Raw genomic sequence first — 18,741 nt, 5'->3', positions numbered from 1 at the left:
CTATGTAACAATGTGTAGCAATTTACATGTATTAATCACTTTTATTGGCCTTATGTGAGTGTGCGATTGTAACATGAGATGAAGCATGAGACCTGCCTCGTCTCTCGGCCTGAGGACTGTTTGTTTAAGTTGTTTAATGCTGCTGGACTGTGGATTTCCTTGCTAAGAACTCAGGTCGGATTTTCTGCAACAGTCCCAAGTCTCGAGTGCTTCATCTCAGAGCCTCCGTCCGCTCTGCAAACAGAGAGCAACAGTAGCTAACGTTCATTTAGAAAAGGAGTCTGCTAACGTAAACTAACAAGCGGCTTCCGGATCAACACAAAAGTTCCACAGAACCCCTTTAAAGAGAAATGGCAAGAAAGAAACAGTTTAAAACGTAATTTTGTTTCATCGTGGTTAATCAAAGTACGCAGCTATTTCAGCATTTCACCAACATGATTCTTCTTCGGGGGATATTTTATACGGTGACACACTGACAAAAGTGGCATGTTGTCAATAAATTCTTTAAAAAACATCAATGAGCACTTATTTACAGGTGGTTACAGGTTACTGGACATAGTAATTGTTATAATATGACCATGTGTTATATTACTCCCGCATTCATTTTGTAGTGCGTTACTCCCAACGCTGCTGTTCGCTGTCTTAGTTTACTGTGTAGCATGTAGCATGCTAGCATTTGCCTATTAGCGCTGAACACGGTTACATGCTGGCATTCCGACATCCCAAAATTCTGACATCCCAAAAGTCCAACATACCGCCATTCCGACATGTCAATGGCAAGACATTTAAAGAAGAAATAAATACCACCATTCCGACCTTAGGAGGCAAAAAATGTCGGAATGATGGGATGTTTCATAAAAGGTTTAAGTCTTGCCATTCCGACAATTAGGGCCTAATTTCGGAATGGCATTATGTCGGAATGGCGGTAGCCTCTTGCTGAACACAAAGCTGAGGTGTGTAGTTTAGTTTAACCTGCTGATGGTGCAAGCTAAAAAGTCAGGGGTTCGCCAACAGTCTTACAAAATGCTTTCCAGCAAAAAGGAAAGCTAATAAATGTGCTAGGTGTCAGTCAATCTCAATAAAACAAGGTGATCTCCGAAGCCCCCCACAGCAGATTGTTTTCAGGGTTAGAGTGCCCTTTTGGTTCAAAATGACCCAGAGCCCGAAACAACTGACCTGGTGTTGCCCTCCTGTCGGCTGCCCTGACTACACTTTTCTGTCTTTCCAATCCTGTGTCTGTCTTTCTGTCTCTCTGTCTGCCCTCCTTCACCTCCCTGTCGTATCGCCCTCCACTCACACATCGATAAGGGGGAGGAGGGGTGACCCAGACTTCAGACTGACTGGTTCCAGATGCATCTTACTACCCAGACCCATCAGAAATGTGCACATCAGGTGGCTGAAGGGCGTTTTTCGACCTGGTAGGGATTCCACATAGGAGTCATGCCTCCTGTAACATATGTTCTGTGTTGCCTGCCCTACAAGTGAAAACAGGCTTGGACAATAAATGTTTCGGAGAGGGCTCTGGAAATGGGGCTATTCACCTCAGCAGTGTCAGTGCCGTTAAACTGCTCGGAGCTCTTAAAAAAGTGGCTTTTGGTCTTTGTTTAATTAAAACTCAGATTCACACACACAATCAGTATCCCTTTGTTTTTAAAAGGGCCAACACTCTGAGGTTAAAGGTCACATCTCCACCGGCGCCAGTGTTTGATCTCAGGTTCGTATTAACACTTTTTTCAACACACCTTGTACAGATGCCAAAAACCTCAGATGCACCGATCCAAAGCCAGGCAGGCCTCTAACACTTCGCCTGGCTACGAGAGAGGACATTCCAGTGGGTTGGACCCCAAATGCTTCCACATTCTTCCGGAAAGTCCCATAAAATGTTTGGCTGTTTTTTTCAAGTGGGTCTCCTGAGAAGTTAATCAGGTCACAGCAGCCTGAGCAGGGTGTCAACAGGGGACAGGATTTATCCAAAAAACCTATTTTATTTTCTCTCTGCTGCAGGATTAAAAAACAAGCATTTCAATACTGACTCATCAGTTTGCTCCCAGGATCGTCCACTCAGCATTAATCAGCATGAACAATTCTTTGGCAAAATGAGAAACCGGGAGAGCCAAGAAGTCAGACTGATGTACAACTTGGAGCGGCTGCACAGAAAATGGATAGGAAACTCATTTTATGGACTTATCTAGCAGATTCATGAGCCGGCAACACATTTTATTTCCGCTAATGGTCCTAAACCACACATCAGTTCCCGCATGTTAATGTAGTATCACAATACAGGGTGTGACAAACTCCTCTGACTGGTTTTTGGCGATGACAGACACCTTGTGTGTCTCATTGCATTTCAAGTGGTGAGAATAAACTTTATCTACACTGCAATCTCTCACACTTAGCTGGGAGGAGAACGTGTGATTCATTCATCCTCATACTTACACATGTCTAATTGGGCTGTATACGTGTGTGTGGGTGTGTTTTGCTTTAAAATGATGGGATGTTTTCCTTGCCACAGGCCTGGACAGGTAATGCAATTGTTTCGTGTGAGTAAAGCCTCTGCAGAGCGTTTTCAGGACGTCACATGGTGAGGACTCGTTTCTCCAGAAGTGAAGAGATTGTGAAATCCAAAGATCTTAAGATAGCGAGCGAGTTGCATATGAGGTAGCCGTGGAAATTGCAGGGGCTGCTGGAGGAATAAAGAGAAACAGGCTCCGGCTTAGATCAGACAAATACGAGTCCTGTAAACTATGCTGTTGCTGTTACATTCAGACCACAGCCTCTAATTGAGTAAGACTAAGAATTAACTAAGTATAGCCTCAGCACTGCTGTGTCATCACATGGAAACTGCAGCGGCGGTAGTTCTAATCCGAACACTTCTGTGTTTATGAACCTGTCATCGACCTTTCACCTTTGGTCCTTTAAAACTGCATTTCTATTCAAGGCACGCTTGCTGTATTTGGTGTATTTCAGAGAGCAAAATGACTCCTTACAAAAAATATCTCCATTTGTGAAATGCACATAAAATAAGTTTACAACTTGAGAGCATGAGTGGCAACAGTGTTTTTTCCAGCATTACATGCTCATTAAAACAGTCTACCACTGGAACTTCTGAGGCAAAGTGTCAGGGGTGAAGTACTCGAGTCCGGCCTGGAGAAAGTTTGTCTTTTATCTTGGACATGACGCGGTCTTGTGGTTGTGTTGACTTGTGTTTGACTGGTGTCGCCTATTACAGTCTTTGGACTGATTGAGTCCAGTTGGCTTGACTTGAGAGAGCTGTTGTCAGTGTCAATTCCCTATTACAATGCAAAATTCTTCAAAGGAGAATCCCCCTATTGTTAAACCTGGGCCCTAGGTTTAGATATTTTGGTGTTTAAATGATTCATCCTTGCCTAAAGTTTGGGGAAATGTACCCTTTCGTTGAAGAAACAAAAGCCTCACTCTCGCTCGAAGGCTCGCTCCGAAATCTTCGGGGAGGTGAGTTGTTGCCAAAGACTTAAAATACCAACCTCAGCCTGTCAGTGGCAAAACAGGCCCTTTTAGGTGATGTAACTTCGATGGTCAGAGTTGCCCCAAAGAATTACATTACAGCCATTGCAGTCGATTCGCAGCTGCCTTCCTGAACAGTCAATAAAGATCTTTCTCTTCTGATTAAAATCTCTTCCCCAAAACTGCATAGTGCACCTTTAAAGAGTGCAGACCTGGACCTGTCTTGGGCTTGACTTCCCTACCAAAATTCATCCAAAGAGGACTGGATTTGGTACAAGCATATCAAAGTACAATCGTGCTGAGTCGGAATGGTTCATGTAGTAAAAGGTTTCAACAAATAGGAGCAGAAGAAGAACTAAAGATGTGGTTTTGACATTTGTGGGGCTTCTTGTCAACTTCTGTGGAAATTTAAAATCACATCCTGCAACCTGAAGGCCTCTGAACAGCTGCCTGAGATTGCAATCTAATGAGCTGCTGAAGTGATGAAGCGTTGCAGGATCCAATGTGACTGTCGAAGTGATGTTCAATCCAAAATTCATGTTTTGAATGTGAAAAACATCCTGTATAGGCTTGAAAGGTGCCGGTAAAATGTCATAAAATGCCACAGGACTGAGATGATACTCCTGTGACCCTGGTTGTTCACTTATGACAGATATGATGAGAATAAAACACAGAACTAGAGGGAGATGATGGGTCATTTTAACCATTTTTCTAACGAGCAACGCTGGAGTAAAATGAGTCGAATAAAGATGCTTCAGTGAGCAGTTTTCCAAATAAAGTCAAGATGTCAAAGTCACAGTGCTGAAAATATAATTTCAAGATTGCTGCAAGTGTGTTTCAGCGGCTACTGAGATACAAAAAGCACAAGAAAACCACCCAGACTTTAAATCTGGAAGAAATTAAAGCATCCTGATTAAATATAGCTCAATAAAAGGCACCAACGTCAAGAGTTTTGTGTGTGAATACTTCTCTATACCAGCTGGATTACAGATAATTCAGATTAAACGCTCATTAACAACATATTTTCTAACCACCTCTTATTCTGTGTGATCCCCAAGAATGACACGCAGGGGCAAAGAGCACCTCCTCATCCATCCACCAACTACGTCGACAGGATCCTCAACAGGACATCGAGCGCTGTTGAAACAAGAACCACTTGTTTCTATCGCAGAAGCTGTTAAAGCCGTCACACAACTCATCACGGAGGACTCTGACCGAGACGTGCTCAACATCAAGTCGGCTGAGCAACACACGATTGACAGTTCTTCACTTGAAAATAAACACAAACCTTTCTCAAATAAGCCGGATGATCTCACAGATTGCTTGCACGTCAGACCGAGCTCAAACGATTCCCAGACGTAAATACTCTAATGGAAACTGAGTGTGTTCTGGCCGTGCGTAAACAGGTATGATTACTGTATCATCACATTATCCACTCATGTGAAAGGAATAGTTGCTCCCTGTTCTACACATGGAGTTGCGTCCCTGTCCACCTCTCCCCTCTGGGTCTGGGTCTAGAGAAGTTCCCTCTAGAGACAACAGCCATTTCCTCAGAACACAGTCTGCATTCCTGAGACTCTGTCCAACCCCTGTAAACAACATTCCTGCTTTGGGAAACAAAAGCCGCAGAAAACCATTATCTCACTGTCCAATCCAAAAGCCTCCTCTCTGAGATCTTTTCCTCTCGTACATTAATAAGCGACATTTGTTCTCTGTCTTGGCGTTCCTACCGTTTTATTGGAAACTCTCAGATGAGTTTCATGACAATGATTGAACTTCACTGTAGACAACTTAAGATGTATTTGCATCCTGTTCATCCTCTGTTTCACATCAAGACTCAATCCTGTCAGTGTCCAAGAGCCTCATAAAGACACAAGACCACTTTATCTCAACAGAGACAAGTAGCTTACAAGGTCATTTTAAAAGTCTTATCCGTTCAGCGTGACTATAAGTCACGATATTTTGCTCATTAGCTCTGTTATGGAGAAATCCCTGTGGCTGTTATCGACTGATTAGTCACAGCCAGAGTGTCTGTTTATTGCACAGTGACAGGTGAGGTAAACAACACTGTGCATCCCGGCATTTTATTTTTATGAATTCTGAAAGATACAGACACAAATCACTTTTTGTGCTTCTACTTATCTAGCTTACACACAAGCTTAATGGAGAGTGAGCCACCACCTTATCCAAATTCTGTTGAAAATGGGTCAAAAGTATATATAAAGGGTAACTCCACCAAATGTACACATCAAAGTGTGTTTACAGGTCTTGGGGAGTGCTACTGCATATGTGCAAAAGTTGTGGCTCCCAGAGGAAGCTGCATGTAATCTGATAAAGTGACTCCAGTAATGTCAGTCATTGGCTAAGTTGTGTTATGGGTAATGTAGGAGCCAGGTTTTGCAGATCACTCCACTGGTCTAACATTGCACTCCTAAAACAGTGTTGGACTCATTATGAACAGTTTAAAAACAAATGATCAAAATCGATACAGCAGAACCAGAAATACATACTTTTTTTAATTCCATTTCAAAACCTAGCGCCTACAAAACCCACAATGCAACTTTATCAGATTATTTGCACTTTCCTCTAGAGCCAAAAAAGCCTTTATACTACTTTTAAAATGTAAAATTGGTAACCTATAAAGACACAGTGATGACGTACAAGTTTGGTAAAAAGACGAGTGAATGTTAACAGTGACAAGTGCAACACTGAAGCAAGTTGAGACTTTTAAAGTTTACAGAAACACCTGGGCTAATCCTTGGGCTTGGTGACACTGCCTAATGAACATAGAGACGAGGAAAATGGAGAGTGATCCGAAGGAGTTAAGTTTGAACTGTCTCAAATCTCAGTCAGTCATTGCACACGTTGCTAACCAGCCACAACCAGTGTCTGCACAGCTGGTTCTCTGGCTTTTTGTGGCAAATAAAACTGAAAGCACAAACTCCAGCTGGCAAATTCATGCAAATAAAGGTTTTTTCTTCTATCCGAACGCTCCTTAAAGTAACATTTAACTGTTTGCTATGCAGTTTATCATCTGCAGTGACCAAGGTCGACGACTTCCAGAATTTCCCTCTTATGTATCTTGGTTCTGGTTCAAGGCTGAAACAGCTGACAAGCAAGCAGTCAGTGAAAGTAAATACATTCAAAAAGGGAGCAGACAGCCAATAACAGGAAGAGCTCATTAATTGTCTAGCCGGCAAGAAAACAAGTACAAAGACTGGACTGCTATGGGTATGGTGGCACAATGGATGATTTGGTAGAGAGGTAGTGTTTTTGGGGCGGTGTGTGTGTTAAGTAGCTTGTCAGGAGGACAGAGATGATCACGTGACTGGAGAACAGACCTTCAACACAGCAGAAGTTTTGGCTTGTCATAGAAGGAAAAGCACATGTGTAGCTCACAACATTAATAATGGCTCTGGTTCACATAAACGGCCGGTTCGCCTCAAAATCAGAGATAGTATTGATCCATCTAGATTGTTGCTGCAGGGTTGTCTGTCTTCTCTCAAATATAATGGAAGTAGATGGCACTTAGCTTGTGGAGCTCAAAGCGCCGAAACAATGGATTTAATAAACTGAACAGAAATGTCTCCGTCCTTAAACCATGACCTGGTTACTCAAGATAATCCAGAGACCTTGTTTTGAGCAGTTTCATGTACAAACTATTTTCTTTCAAGCAGACTACACCCACCAATCTTTTCACCGTGCAGAATTGTGTCACGAACACACATACTTGAATACAGGCGAATGACTTTCGCCTGCTGTAGCTGAATGTGGGCAGTGTAGGATGTCAGTTTGCTGGTTTGTAATCTGTTTGTGGGGTCGACTACGTTGGTCAAAGTTTCCCAATGTGAAACTCCACGTGACGCTAACAATTGATTTTTTCTTCACCACCAAAGATCCCCTTTGCTTGCATAGAATGGAAGTGAAGCTGAATATGCACCATTGGCGTGACCATGCACTTTTTTGACAAAAAGAGTTTATGGCTAACCAATATTGCTAGCTCGCCCAGCATTGTTAGCTAATGTTACAGCTGACATCCCCCGCTGTCATGAGCAAGGGCCTCTCGTCCATCATAAGATACCCGTTTCCTTCTGTGCGATGATAAAGTAGGTGGGTATGGTTTCGGGGTGAACTGTCCCTGTTCAGTATCTGCTGTTAAACAGGTCTACAGTGGGATCCAAGCGATGGGCCCAGTTCCAATATCTCCCTGTATGCACTCACAGAGTTAGTCATTTTTGGGTTCGGGGGATAACTCACTGTGAAATCAGCAAAGCGTTTGAACTTTATGGTTGACTTTTTAGCCCTGCAGCTCTGCAGACATTGTGAAGGTTCAGTGCTTACAGCTTAGAGGGAAGTTGGTCACAATACCGTTGGACAGGCAGTATCAGTAATGACAGGAAGTGGACAGAAAAAACACAGCAATGTTGTGCAGAAGCTATTGCAGTATCAAATCTTTTTACAACTGTAACGAAAAGCATGAGATTGTTTACTTGTAACGTTTTGTTCTGCAACGTATTCGAGCACTAAGTGGGAAGAATGTTTTGCTTTTCAAACAGGCCAAAAAAAAAAAAGAGTTACGAAATTCAAAGATTCAGGCAACCTGCCAAAGGCAGTCATCAGGTCTCTGTCATTGATCAGTGAACGCCTGCAGATATGTTTTGGTTGCACAAGCCAATAAAATCTCGAACATTCGCCTTCAATTTAGGAGGAAAAGGAAAAATGCTTGTATTTAACAGACACAGGAATGACCGTGATAATTATGACAGTCCCAGCCATCCAGTTTGGTCAGGCTGTCTCAAACCAAACTCCACCCGCCCCCATCGCCCCTGGGACGGTCTAATCTGTCCGTGAAATGGACAGAGCAAACGTCAACACTGGAAAACTAACATCAGACTGTAGAAAGTATACAGCCAAGCGTGATTAAAAGGTTTTTATTCCAACAACACAGACGTCCATGCACTGCTGTGATTCACGACTCCCTGATGTACAGTACGTTTTGGTTCAGATGATTTCATACAGTACGACATCACTCATGTTTAGTGAGCTTTACTTTAACTAGCTGCGGTGTTAAAGTAGGAGCGTGACTCAGTTTTAAAATGGAGGATATTTAATGTTGGAAGCTTATCCCCTCAAAGAAAAATCATCCATCACTGAACACAAAGTCAGACACGGCAAGTCAGCTTCCTTCAGGCAGCCAGTTGGTCCAAATGCATCATAAGGAAGACTTTGGCACGAACATTACATGAGACGCTCTTCCTTTTTGTGTTGTTATTGATGATGAAAGAGAAAAATGCAGAGCCCTGATTTTGAGCATCTGAGAGCTATCAGGCTTTGTGCTCATTTAGGGGTCATCTTCTTAAAAGATGGAAAAGTTACAAGACGTCAAATATTCCATTGGTTAATGTTATCGGGATTTACACCCAGAAACTTGAAGAAAACCCAGCCCAGAACTACATAATGCCTCTTTGTAATTTCCATGACAGATTAATAAGTAGGCCAATGACACTTCAAAGGTGAAATTTAAAATACCAGTCCCAGATAACATTATCACACAGTGCGCGAGTAAGAATGTGACCCACAATGCAGAAGTGTACGTGCGGACGTGGTTAATCTGCTTCCATCACGCCCTGTGCAAATGTCAGAGCTCAAACACAGAGCAAGGGGAAGGAGATAAGAAAAAAAAGAAGTTCTGCCCTGATTGTTCGGCTGTGGAGGCGTGCCAACGTTTTTCCCCTATAGGCTGCAGCTCGGTGATTCTTTCTTCCCCACACTCCCTCAAGCATTCCCGGCTGGTTAGAGACTAAACTGTGAACAGATATTACCAGCAATTAGACCGATCCCAGTGAATGTTCCAGAGAAGAGCAGAGAAAACATCCACCCACTTTGTAAACAAGTCACATTCCCGGTGGCTGAGTCCCTGGTGGTTCTTACAGTCGTGTTAATACACATAATGACGAACTGAACTGAAGACCCAACGTTTCCTTTGATGCACTAATGTGTCAAAACAGCTGCGAGTCTGAATCTGAAGAACATATGGTAACAGTTTGCTAGTGTTGAAAACATGGGTGACAATGTAGTCAGTAATGTCTCATTTTGTCCACCCACTTTTTTTTAACATTCTTCAGCTAACAGTTAAGCTAGTAACAGTTTTATTTTTTCCCTCACTTTCACTTTCTCTTCTTTCCTTCAAATTTGGTTTATTTACTCAAAAGCTTGACCTTTTCTTATATAACATCTTTCCCTTCTTATTAGATTTAAATCAGCAGAGACATATTTATTGACATGTGCACAATTAAGAAGAGAGAGGTGAATTATCTTTGGCGATTCAACCCCGTTGTGACGTCATTGCATTGCATGTCATAGGATACTCCCCTGATGGAGTCCAGACACTGGTGGCGCTCATTGGGTGGATGAAGAGAATGGCTGAGATCTGGATGGGTGTGAAAAAGAGCGAGCTTATGTTTGTGGCGACCGATGTTTTCCTAAACCTAACCAAGTGTTTTTCTAAACCAAGCAGAGCATAAGCACAATGTTGTCACAAGGGACAAATTAAAAAGTGAACCTAAACAAACAAAGTTTAACATATCTGTTGTTTAGCAGAAATGTACTTAACTAACATTTATACTGGTGATTGGGTTGAAATGACTGACTTACATTTGTAAGTTTGCCAGAAACTCAACTAAAGATATACAAATATGTGTCCATGTCAGCTTCATCCGTGTTGTGATAGCCAAAAAAAATCAATTATGGCTACTTCAAAGTACATCATGTGTAAGGAATGTAGAAGATTATATCAATTATAGCCTCTTTGAAGCACATTTTATTTGGTAAATCGACATGCTGCACACATTGCAAAGTGCTTTTGAGTGTTATTGAAGAACTCTGTTCTTTTCCATCCACTGTATGACTCAAATTGTTATGTGGTGGCCCGTATAACAACGTTGGTGATGAAAAGCAGCAGTGGCAGACAGCTCTGAGTGAATTTCCAGAAGGGCTCTTCCTTAAAATAACTTCCCCATCAGGTCCTGCATACCACGTCTCTGTGTGCTGAACCCCGTCCCGCCCTGATCTGACCACCCCCTCACCCGGCACATACACCTTCAGGACCACCTCAGGGCCACACTTCCTCTGGTCATGTTACAGTTTGGTGCCTTCATTCTCCAAAATCAACAGGGAGGACTCGCACAACTTTTCGCCTTAATCACAGACCTGCCTTATAAAAATAACAAGGACCGAACCTTTGTCAAATTGTAAAAACAACTGCCTGCCAACAGGCAGAACATCATCGCTGTGTGGAGTATTTGTCATATTCTCCAAAGAAAAGAAAGGAATCAAAACCTGTTTTGCATTTTTCACACATGTGTGCATTCAAACTGATGCAATTCGTTCCCCTGCTTCATGTAGTGACACAATAAGCCCCGGAGGGAGTGCTCCACCCAATCAGCTGGACGGAGCCAGGACGAAAACCAGATCTGAAGGCATGACCCCCCAGCTCCAAGGGAGGGATGACTGGGTCCACCCTGGTGATTTCCTGCCCAGTCCAGACTCTTGGCCTCTGTTCACTGTTGTAGAGGGCATTAGGACGGACGAGGGGTTGGCAAGGATGGAGGTCGGGTGGCGAAGGAGGGGAGAGAGATGAGGTGCAATGGAGGGAGGGATGAAAGGAGGGCGGGAGGCAATATTAAACCAGCGCTGTGTTGTTCTTGGCTCACTCTGTAGTCTGTCCCACCCCACTGCAGGGTATTACACTCACTCACACACACACACACACACACACACACACACACACACACACACACACACACACACACACAAGCAAAACACAACAGAGATTTCCATGACAATAGTGTTCCAGCCAGTGGGAGTAACAAAGCAGGGTGACCGCAGTGCATTTCTCACAGAGGAGGAGAGTTTTGAGTCTGCGTCTCTCTCAGCGCTGGACCCGAGGAATCATCTGCTCCGCTGGTCAGGCCACAAAACCAAATAAGCCGCACGGTGACTTTAGAGGCAAGCTGGCGTCTAGGCAGCTCGCGAGTGGGGGTCTGTGGCGAGCTGAGGAATGAGTTGTGTCAGGTTAATTGACTAACAATCAGAAAATCAGGAGAAATCAGTTGGTGTAGTGTCTTAGTGGCAAAAGGCTGTAGTTACGTAATTTTGCTCTAAACCATATCATCCACGAGAAACTATCAGTTACCAAGACAGAGAGTGGAGCACACAAGGCTGAACTGGACTAGAGGTTAATTATGACTCTTGATATTTATGATGTTGGGTTGGGAACCCTTATCTTGACCCCTGAAAGCAACAAAATTGTAGGGTCTCATCTCGTCAAATACTGATGCTTTGGATTGGCGTCTGACCCGAGCTAACCCAAAGAGTCAGTATTTGACGATCTGGGGATGATGAGACTCTCCAATTGACTATATTTTTCCAGGAAGTTCGATTTTGTTGTTTTAAGGATAATTCCAGTTTATAACAACTTGGATCTTATTGGCCATCTTTCCTAGCTGTAGCCTAATGATCGCATGATGCTCACACAGTTCTTCACTAAGGTCTGTGGACACGAGCAGCAACACTTCTTTGGTATAGAAAATGAAAATGAGTAAATGGTAAAATAATCACCCAAACATCCATCACAGCTTACAGACAAACCTTCAACTTTGACCATACATTCTGTGCAATTAGGAGATCGTTAGTGACATGCTTCCTGGAATCTTGTAGCTGGACTCAATTAACTCACTGCAGCCGCCCAAGAAATAGTTCCCACACAGTCTAAAACCACTACATGTTGTTTTCACATTTGTGTTTTGGTACTAATTAAACAAAGAAGATGTTAACTATTGACTTTAACAGTATGGCCATTTTAATCGAACCTGCAGTTACTAATTTCTTCCTCTTGGGGGCAGCAGACACAAACTGTAGACACCCCACTGACATATTATCACCTTTTAAATAAATATAGCAAACTAATAATTGTATTTAAACAATTAGCTGATATGGAGCATCGTCATCATATATTCTGAGTCGTGTGTGTGTCCACCCAAAAGTAAAACCAATGCTGCTTAATGCTGCACTGCATGTTCACCAGCTAGTTACTAGTTACACTAACTTTGTGCCTTTCTGCGTAAAGACATAAACAAAACAGAGATGCTGCAGGCTAAAAAAGCTATCAAACACTGACGTAAAGACTTCGACATGGTGGTAAAAAGTTCAACAATCATTCCATTAATGAAAAGCAGGTTGGTACACAGAGGGTTTATAAACAGGGCAGAGGTACAAAAATCAGTAGGCAAACGCAGGCTCAAAAAAGGCAGAAACAGTCGGTAACTAAGGCCCGCCAGTAAAGTAACACACGGATAATGCTAGGATGCTGTCACTGAGGAGCAAGAGGAACTGGCACAGAGGGAAGGTGACGATTAGACACAGGTGCAACACATTAGGGCGGGGCAGGTAATCACACAGTAGGGGAAACACACACAGGCAGGAAGTGCAGGACCTGAAAGGAGACAAGAGGTTAGTATCAACATATAAATAGGAAGTATAAGACAATGAAACATGAGGAGAAAAAAAAGGCGAGGCGAGCTGAAAAAAAAAAAACAAGGACCCGAAAGACACTAAAGCTTTGTACAGCTGAAGGTATGAGGTTAATTTTGTCTGTTTATGCAAAGAAATGTGGGATCGCAGACCTTCCAACAAAACTTCAAAGAGCCAATAAGGAAATATTTCCAAAAACCTTTCCATTGAACAATCCAAAATGAATTGTCAGCATGTTTTCTTGCAGAGACTTTTTAAAGGAAGGTTAATCAGCACACCTCTGAGGAGAGAGCTAAGCTAACTCAAAATCTGAGATCAATTAAATCGGGACATCATTAGGGCTGAACAATGCACATGTTTCCTTGATGGTAGGGTTTGGTGTGTAGGAGCCATCCTACAAAGAGTTAATGTATAATGTAATTACATGGTATAAGTTGCCTGCTGTGAGTGGAATGTAGCTTGGAGATGTCGTTAATGGTTCAGGGAGGCATTCAAGCTACTGTATCCAGGGTTTTCACAGTAATAACACAACACAACCTAAAGCCTTTACGGTGTCTCATTAGCTTGCTAATATATTTTTTGTGTTATCTCTTTCTATTCTTTATGTGTTATTAAAGAAAAGTTGACATTTCTTCCAGAGATGTGTCTGCAGGTAACACACAATCAGTGGGCTGTTTTCAAAGACTGCAAAACGATGTGACTGAAAGTTACTTGGAAGAAATTCTGAAGGGTGAGACATCAATACTGCTACAAGGCATTTATCAAGCAACGTGCATGATTAATCGGAATTAGTCAGTCGTCAGGATAATGAACTAGATCACTGCTAATCCTGCTTCCTGAAATACTCAACAGGGTGCAGCTGCATCTGGCGTCGGGCGTGACATATTCCAGTCCCACACCGACTTTTAAAAATGATAAAATCTGTATTTTGAGTGCCAAATTACTTCCCAGCAGGTTCGATAGGTGGCTGTAAGTGTTTTGGCTGTAAATGAACTGTGTGTGCTGTAAGTGGATTTTGTTCTCGACGAAGCAGACAAAGAGCAGCTGTGGCAATTCAGAAATATGTAAGGCCTCTAAATCCTCAGCCCAGTTGCCAGGATATTATGCTTGCAGTCAACGTTTGATATGTTCACATTTATACATGTCATCGCCCTATGTAACATAATGATGTTTCTGCAAAACGTGTCATATAACGTTCTCATTACATGTTTATGACCTGACTGTCATATCAAAACGTGGAAAGCAAGAAGGCTGCCAAGCCGGTGATTGCAGCTCAAGACAGTAAGACATCAACAGAATGTAAAAAAATAACAGTTTTGGCATTATGTCAAAGACGTCTATGTATTGTGTGGTGGATTGTCTACAGAAGTTAGCATGCTAACCAGCTAGCCCCTGGTCTGAAAACCTTTTTCTCTCAGCAGACAAGGTCCTGTGCTAGCGGTGTAAACGCCAACTCTTCGGCTAGCTGCACGGCTAATTGAGCTAAACAGTGGCTACAGTTATAAACAGAATATGGTTAGCAGCAGTTAGCTACTCTTGTGATATACTGCCCTTATTTGTTTGGAGTATGAGTTCAACAGGTGTCCACTTCTTACATATTGCACCTCCTCGGGACAATTTCCAGCCATGTGGCAACAAACACCCCAATACTTGGGACATCTCCAGCCATGCTTGTGGTGACCAAAACAGGTATTTTAAGCCAAAGCATGATCTTTTCCTAACCGTAACCAAGAGATTTGCCAACATTTATTCAAGTTTTCGCCAAAACATCCGCTGAAACTCAAATGGCATATATCACTTCTCTGCTGTTCACTCTTTGTATGTTCTGTCATGGCCGGCTCACGGGCCTTGAGTAATAGGAGGGTGACAACAACTTCAAATGCTTCAATTAATTACATTTTTTTACAAAGCATTTAGTCCAAAATGTAAAAAGAGATAGATAGATGTGATAGGTAGATGTGACCACACCCAGCAGCACAGATGGTTGTAGCAGGCTGTTGGCAGCTGTGTGCTCTGCTGCACCTGCGTACCTAACGATGATGTCACCTTGTAGTTACACACCCTGGAGGACATCGGCAAAAAACAAGATTTTCAGCACTGGTTTTGTCTTGAGTTGTTTCTGGGATTTTATATAGCTCTTTAAAATCTTTATTTTATCTATGAGTTTACAAACACTGGTTCTCTTGGCTGGGACGCGCTCTGCAAAACAACAACGCTTAATCTCAGTGATGCAAAAGAGGGCCAATGTGACTCACTGTCTTTCCTGTGAACTTAACATTTACAAGGAAAAGCCTAAAAAACACACCCAGATGCACTGCAGTACAGCGGGCAACAGGGTGTTCACAAAACAACAAAAACCTCAATCATGCATCCCTCATGCAGCTGTCTGTGTGTGTCCTTCTGACTGAAAGGCCTTTCTTTCTCCAGGAGCGACTGCAGCAGCAGCAGGGCCGTGTTTGACTCTCACTCTGGCCCCGGCCCAACACATTACACTGCTCTCCTGACCCCAACATATGGCCCCGGGGACCCACCTCCAACCTTCTCTGACAGCTGCATGTGTTACATGTGGTTAGTATGAATGTCAGAGGGTAGTTTTACAGGACAGGCACAAAAAATCTAAAAACAACAACAAAAAAACAAAAACAAAAACTCAAAAACAAAACTTTTAATATGGTATCTCCACCTGTTTGTTACATCAAACATTTTACTCCTCTATCTTATTGTTCTTTGTTCACAACATACATTTTGATGGATCCCGAAAAAGTTTATTTGCCCATAAAGTCAACAGTGATGGTAGGCCTGCACATATGAGGTATTTAACGGAGCAATTTGTAAAATATGGCCTGAATTTTAATTTTAAAAAGTTAAGCAACATTGTCAACACAATGTGAAGAAACTACAGCACTGACGTTATGTCAGAGACGTCTATGTACTGTGTTGCAGAGAATAGTTGCTGAAGTTAGCACGCTAACCAGCTAGCCCCGGCCCGTCCTGTCTCGTAATACCACTTTGTACCAGCAAGAGGCAAGAGCCCCCGTATTTTCAGCTAGCAGACATATGCCAAATATCAGCATAAGATATTTGAAACTCACATTTGCTTCCTCCTCACTAAACAGAAAAACACATCCGTACACCTTCTGAATTCAAATTTCTCTCTATAACTGAACTAAGACGAGCTTACCTGCCTTGCTAACTCATCATCAACACGCTTCATTCAAACTCGACATAAATTCAAACTCAATAACAAAGTCTTGGTTTGTCTTTCCTCAATTCATTGGGTAAGATGAGAAAATATTCTGGCTCTTACACACTGATGTGACCTGGGACATTGGATCAGACTCCCTCTGGGATACGAAGTCCTGGTCTAGACAAACTCTAGGGCCAGTGGCTCCATGGCTAACTGAGCCATGAGCTAACTGTATCTAGCTACAGTCAAGGATAGCTATGTTATATACATACCTATGTTTTTGGAGCTCCCTTCACATTCTGACTATATTCTACAAATTATACCTTTAGTTCTTCTTTAGATCTTTATGACAGGTAAGCTATGGATGTAAAGTATAACTCAGAAGAGAGTCCAAACTTCTGGCTAACCTGGTTTTCTCATGGAATACACAATATCAGTTTACATTGAAATGCAGGTTAAAAGCTGTATAACCAGGTCACCCAGTGCAAGTTGATGTCAGCAGTCACTGAGTGCCATGAAAGCTTTTACTTTTGCAGCTCTGCTTGCCAAAGTGACTTGTTTTATAGCAGAGACAGCGCTTTTATTGGAATAAATAAATGAATACATCCCACAGCAACCCATTAGCTGAAAATCCAAATAATAAGACATCACAGCACTGCCCACGCTGTTTGATTGACATGTGATGCCTGAGAACTGCGGTGCAACAACTCCACAGCTTAATGCCAGCCATGTTGCCAAAATAAGAACAAACAGGAACTTGCGGAGCGCCACATCAATTAGAGAGAAGTTGACACAGCGGAGGATTCAGTCCGACAGCACCAATCAGAGGTGGTTTTATTTTCAGGCCGTGACTTCTGCACCGACATGAGAGATGTGAGGGGAAGTTGGGAACAGCATGAACCGAAACACATCTACCTTTGGAGGCTTGTCCCTTTGCATGCCACTTACTGCATGTCGAGAGCTGATGGAGTCTGTAGATAATGTAGCAGAGCTAAGTCGAAAACAAACAGGCACGTCTCCTCCACCGAGGCTGACTCTGAGCCTGTCTTTAAGAGCTGAAGCCAATGTCAACACAACGCAGCTCAGACTGATATTGAAGGTTAACAAGCAAACTGATGTTCTGAGGCTGGAAATAATGCAGACTTAATTGCCCCGATGCCTTGCTTGTAAAATAAGTTTATGACAGATGAGGTCAAACATCTGTCAGATTTGGTATCTTTTAGGCAAACACACTGACATATTTTGTGATTCTGGCAATCTTTGTTGGCTCTGTATCTTCAACTTTCAAAGCAGTTTAATACAAAACAAAACAATCACAGTTTAAGAGTTCAAGCGATTATCTTCACAGTATCTCAGAAATGCTTCCTCCTCCCTGCTTTGTGTGTTTTCATTCCTTCTGGTCTTTTGGGAGAAAGGAGGAGTCAAACTAATGTCGGAATAAATCCGCCAATCAGCGGCTCATTCTTTCTTAACAGGCCAAATGCTTATAAAAGGGGTGTCCTGCATTAAGTAACCTCATTTCGATTCCAAAACAAGAATCTGAAGCAGAACCCGGCGGTCCAGCGAGAGGCCTGTGGTTACAAGGAAACATCCAAGCATGTCTGTGGGAGAGGACAGAGTGGTGTCAAGTTAGTATCAGGAGAAGGAAATTATGTCTTCTGTGTCTCTACAGGGTTTGCATTTTTGGTAGTGAAGCTTACATTTAGATCTCCACAAACAATCCTTCAACGTCAGAACATGAAGTCTGTCTCCAAGTTGTTTAAGACTCCTCCTTAGACATGCTTATAAAGGCATGACAACAAAATAATTGTCCTGCAGTCAGAAATGAGACAATTGGCGTTATTGTGAATGAGTTTTATTCGTAGTCTAGTGGAATATTCCATTTATTTGGTCACATTTTGAATCAGGTTTAGCGTCAGCAACTGTGACGTACACTATCCTTATTGTCTTCCTTCAACTTGAGACTTGACATCCACAGCATCACAGTGACATAAGCAGACACATGTGGAGGAACAGCTGTGCCAAGCAGCTTATGAAACCTGCAGGCTGAGCTGAGACGCACTGGCAGCATGCCAGCGGCACCGGGAGACGACAGGAGAGCAGGAAAATGTAAAAAGTTGAGAGAAACACTGAAAGTAAAGGGCATTCGTTGGAAAGAATGACGGATGGAGAGAACCTTGTAAATGCTGACGAATGGCTGCAAGAACTTTTCTGGTCTGTTCAAGTGCTGGTTTGCACCTGAACGCCACCTGGTGGTCAAACACACTTAAAACATCTATTTAAAAGCAGATCAAAGATGGAGAGAAGGATGTTTCCCTGGGAGAAATGAGGAGCTTTTTTTTATTATTAAAGACCAAAAATAGACATTGTTGTGTCTTTTTCTTGGAAACAGTATTCTTGTAGATATCTTTTGATTAAAGGAACAGTCTCTTGTTTCTAATTTCCCCTCTTCGCCCATCACTGCAAATAAAAGTGTTTTAATGCTTTTGCCTGGTAAATTAAAACTAGTAAATACATTTACAATTTGACTAATTTGACTA

This window comes from Pagrus pagrus (assembly GCF_965226575.1).
Source record: "Pagrus pagrus genome assembly, chromosome: 10".
Taxonomy (NCBI): Eukaryota; Metazoa; Chordata; class Actinopteri; order Spariformes; family Sparidae; genus Pagrus; species Pagrus pagrus.
This window is presented reverse-complemented; position numbering follows the sequence as displayed.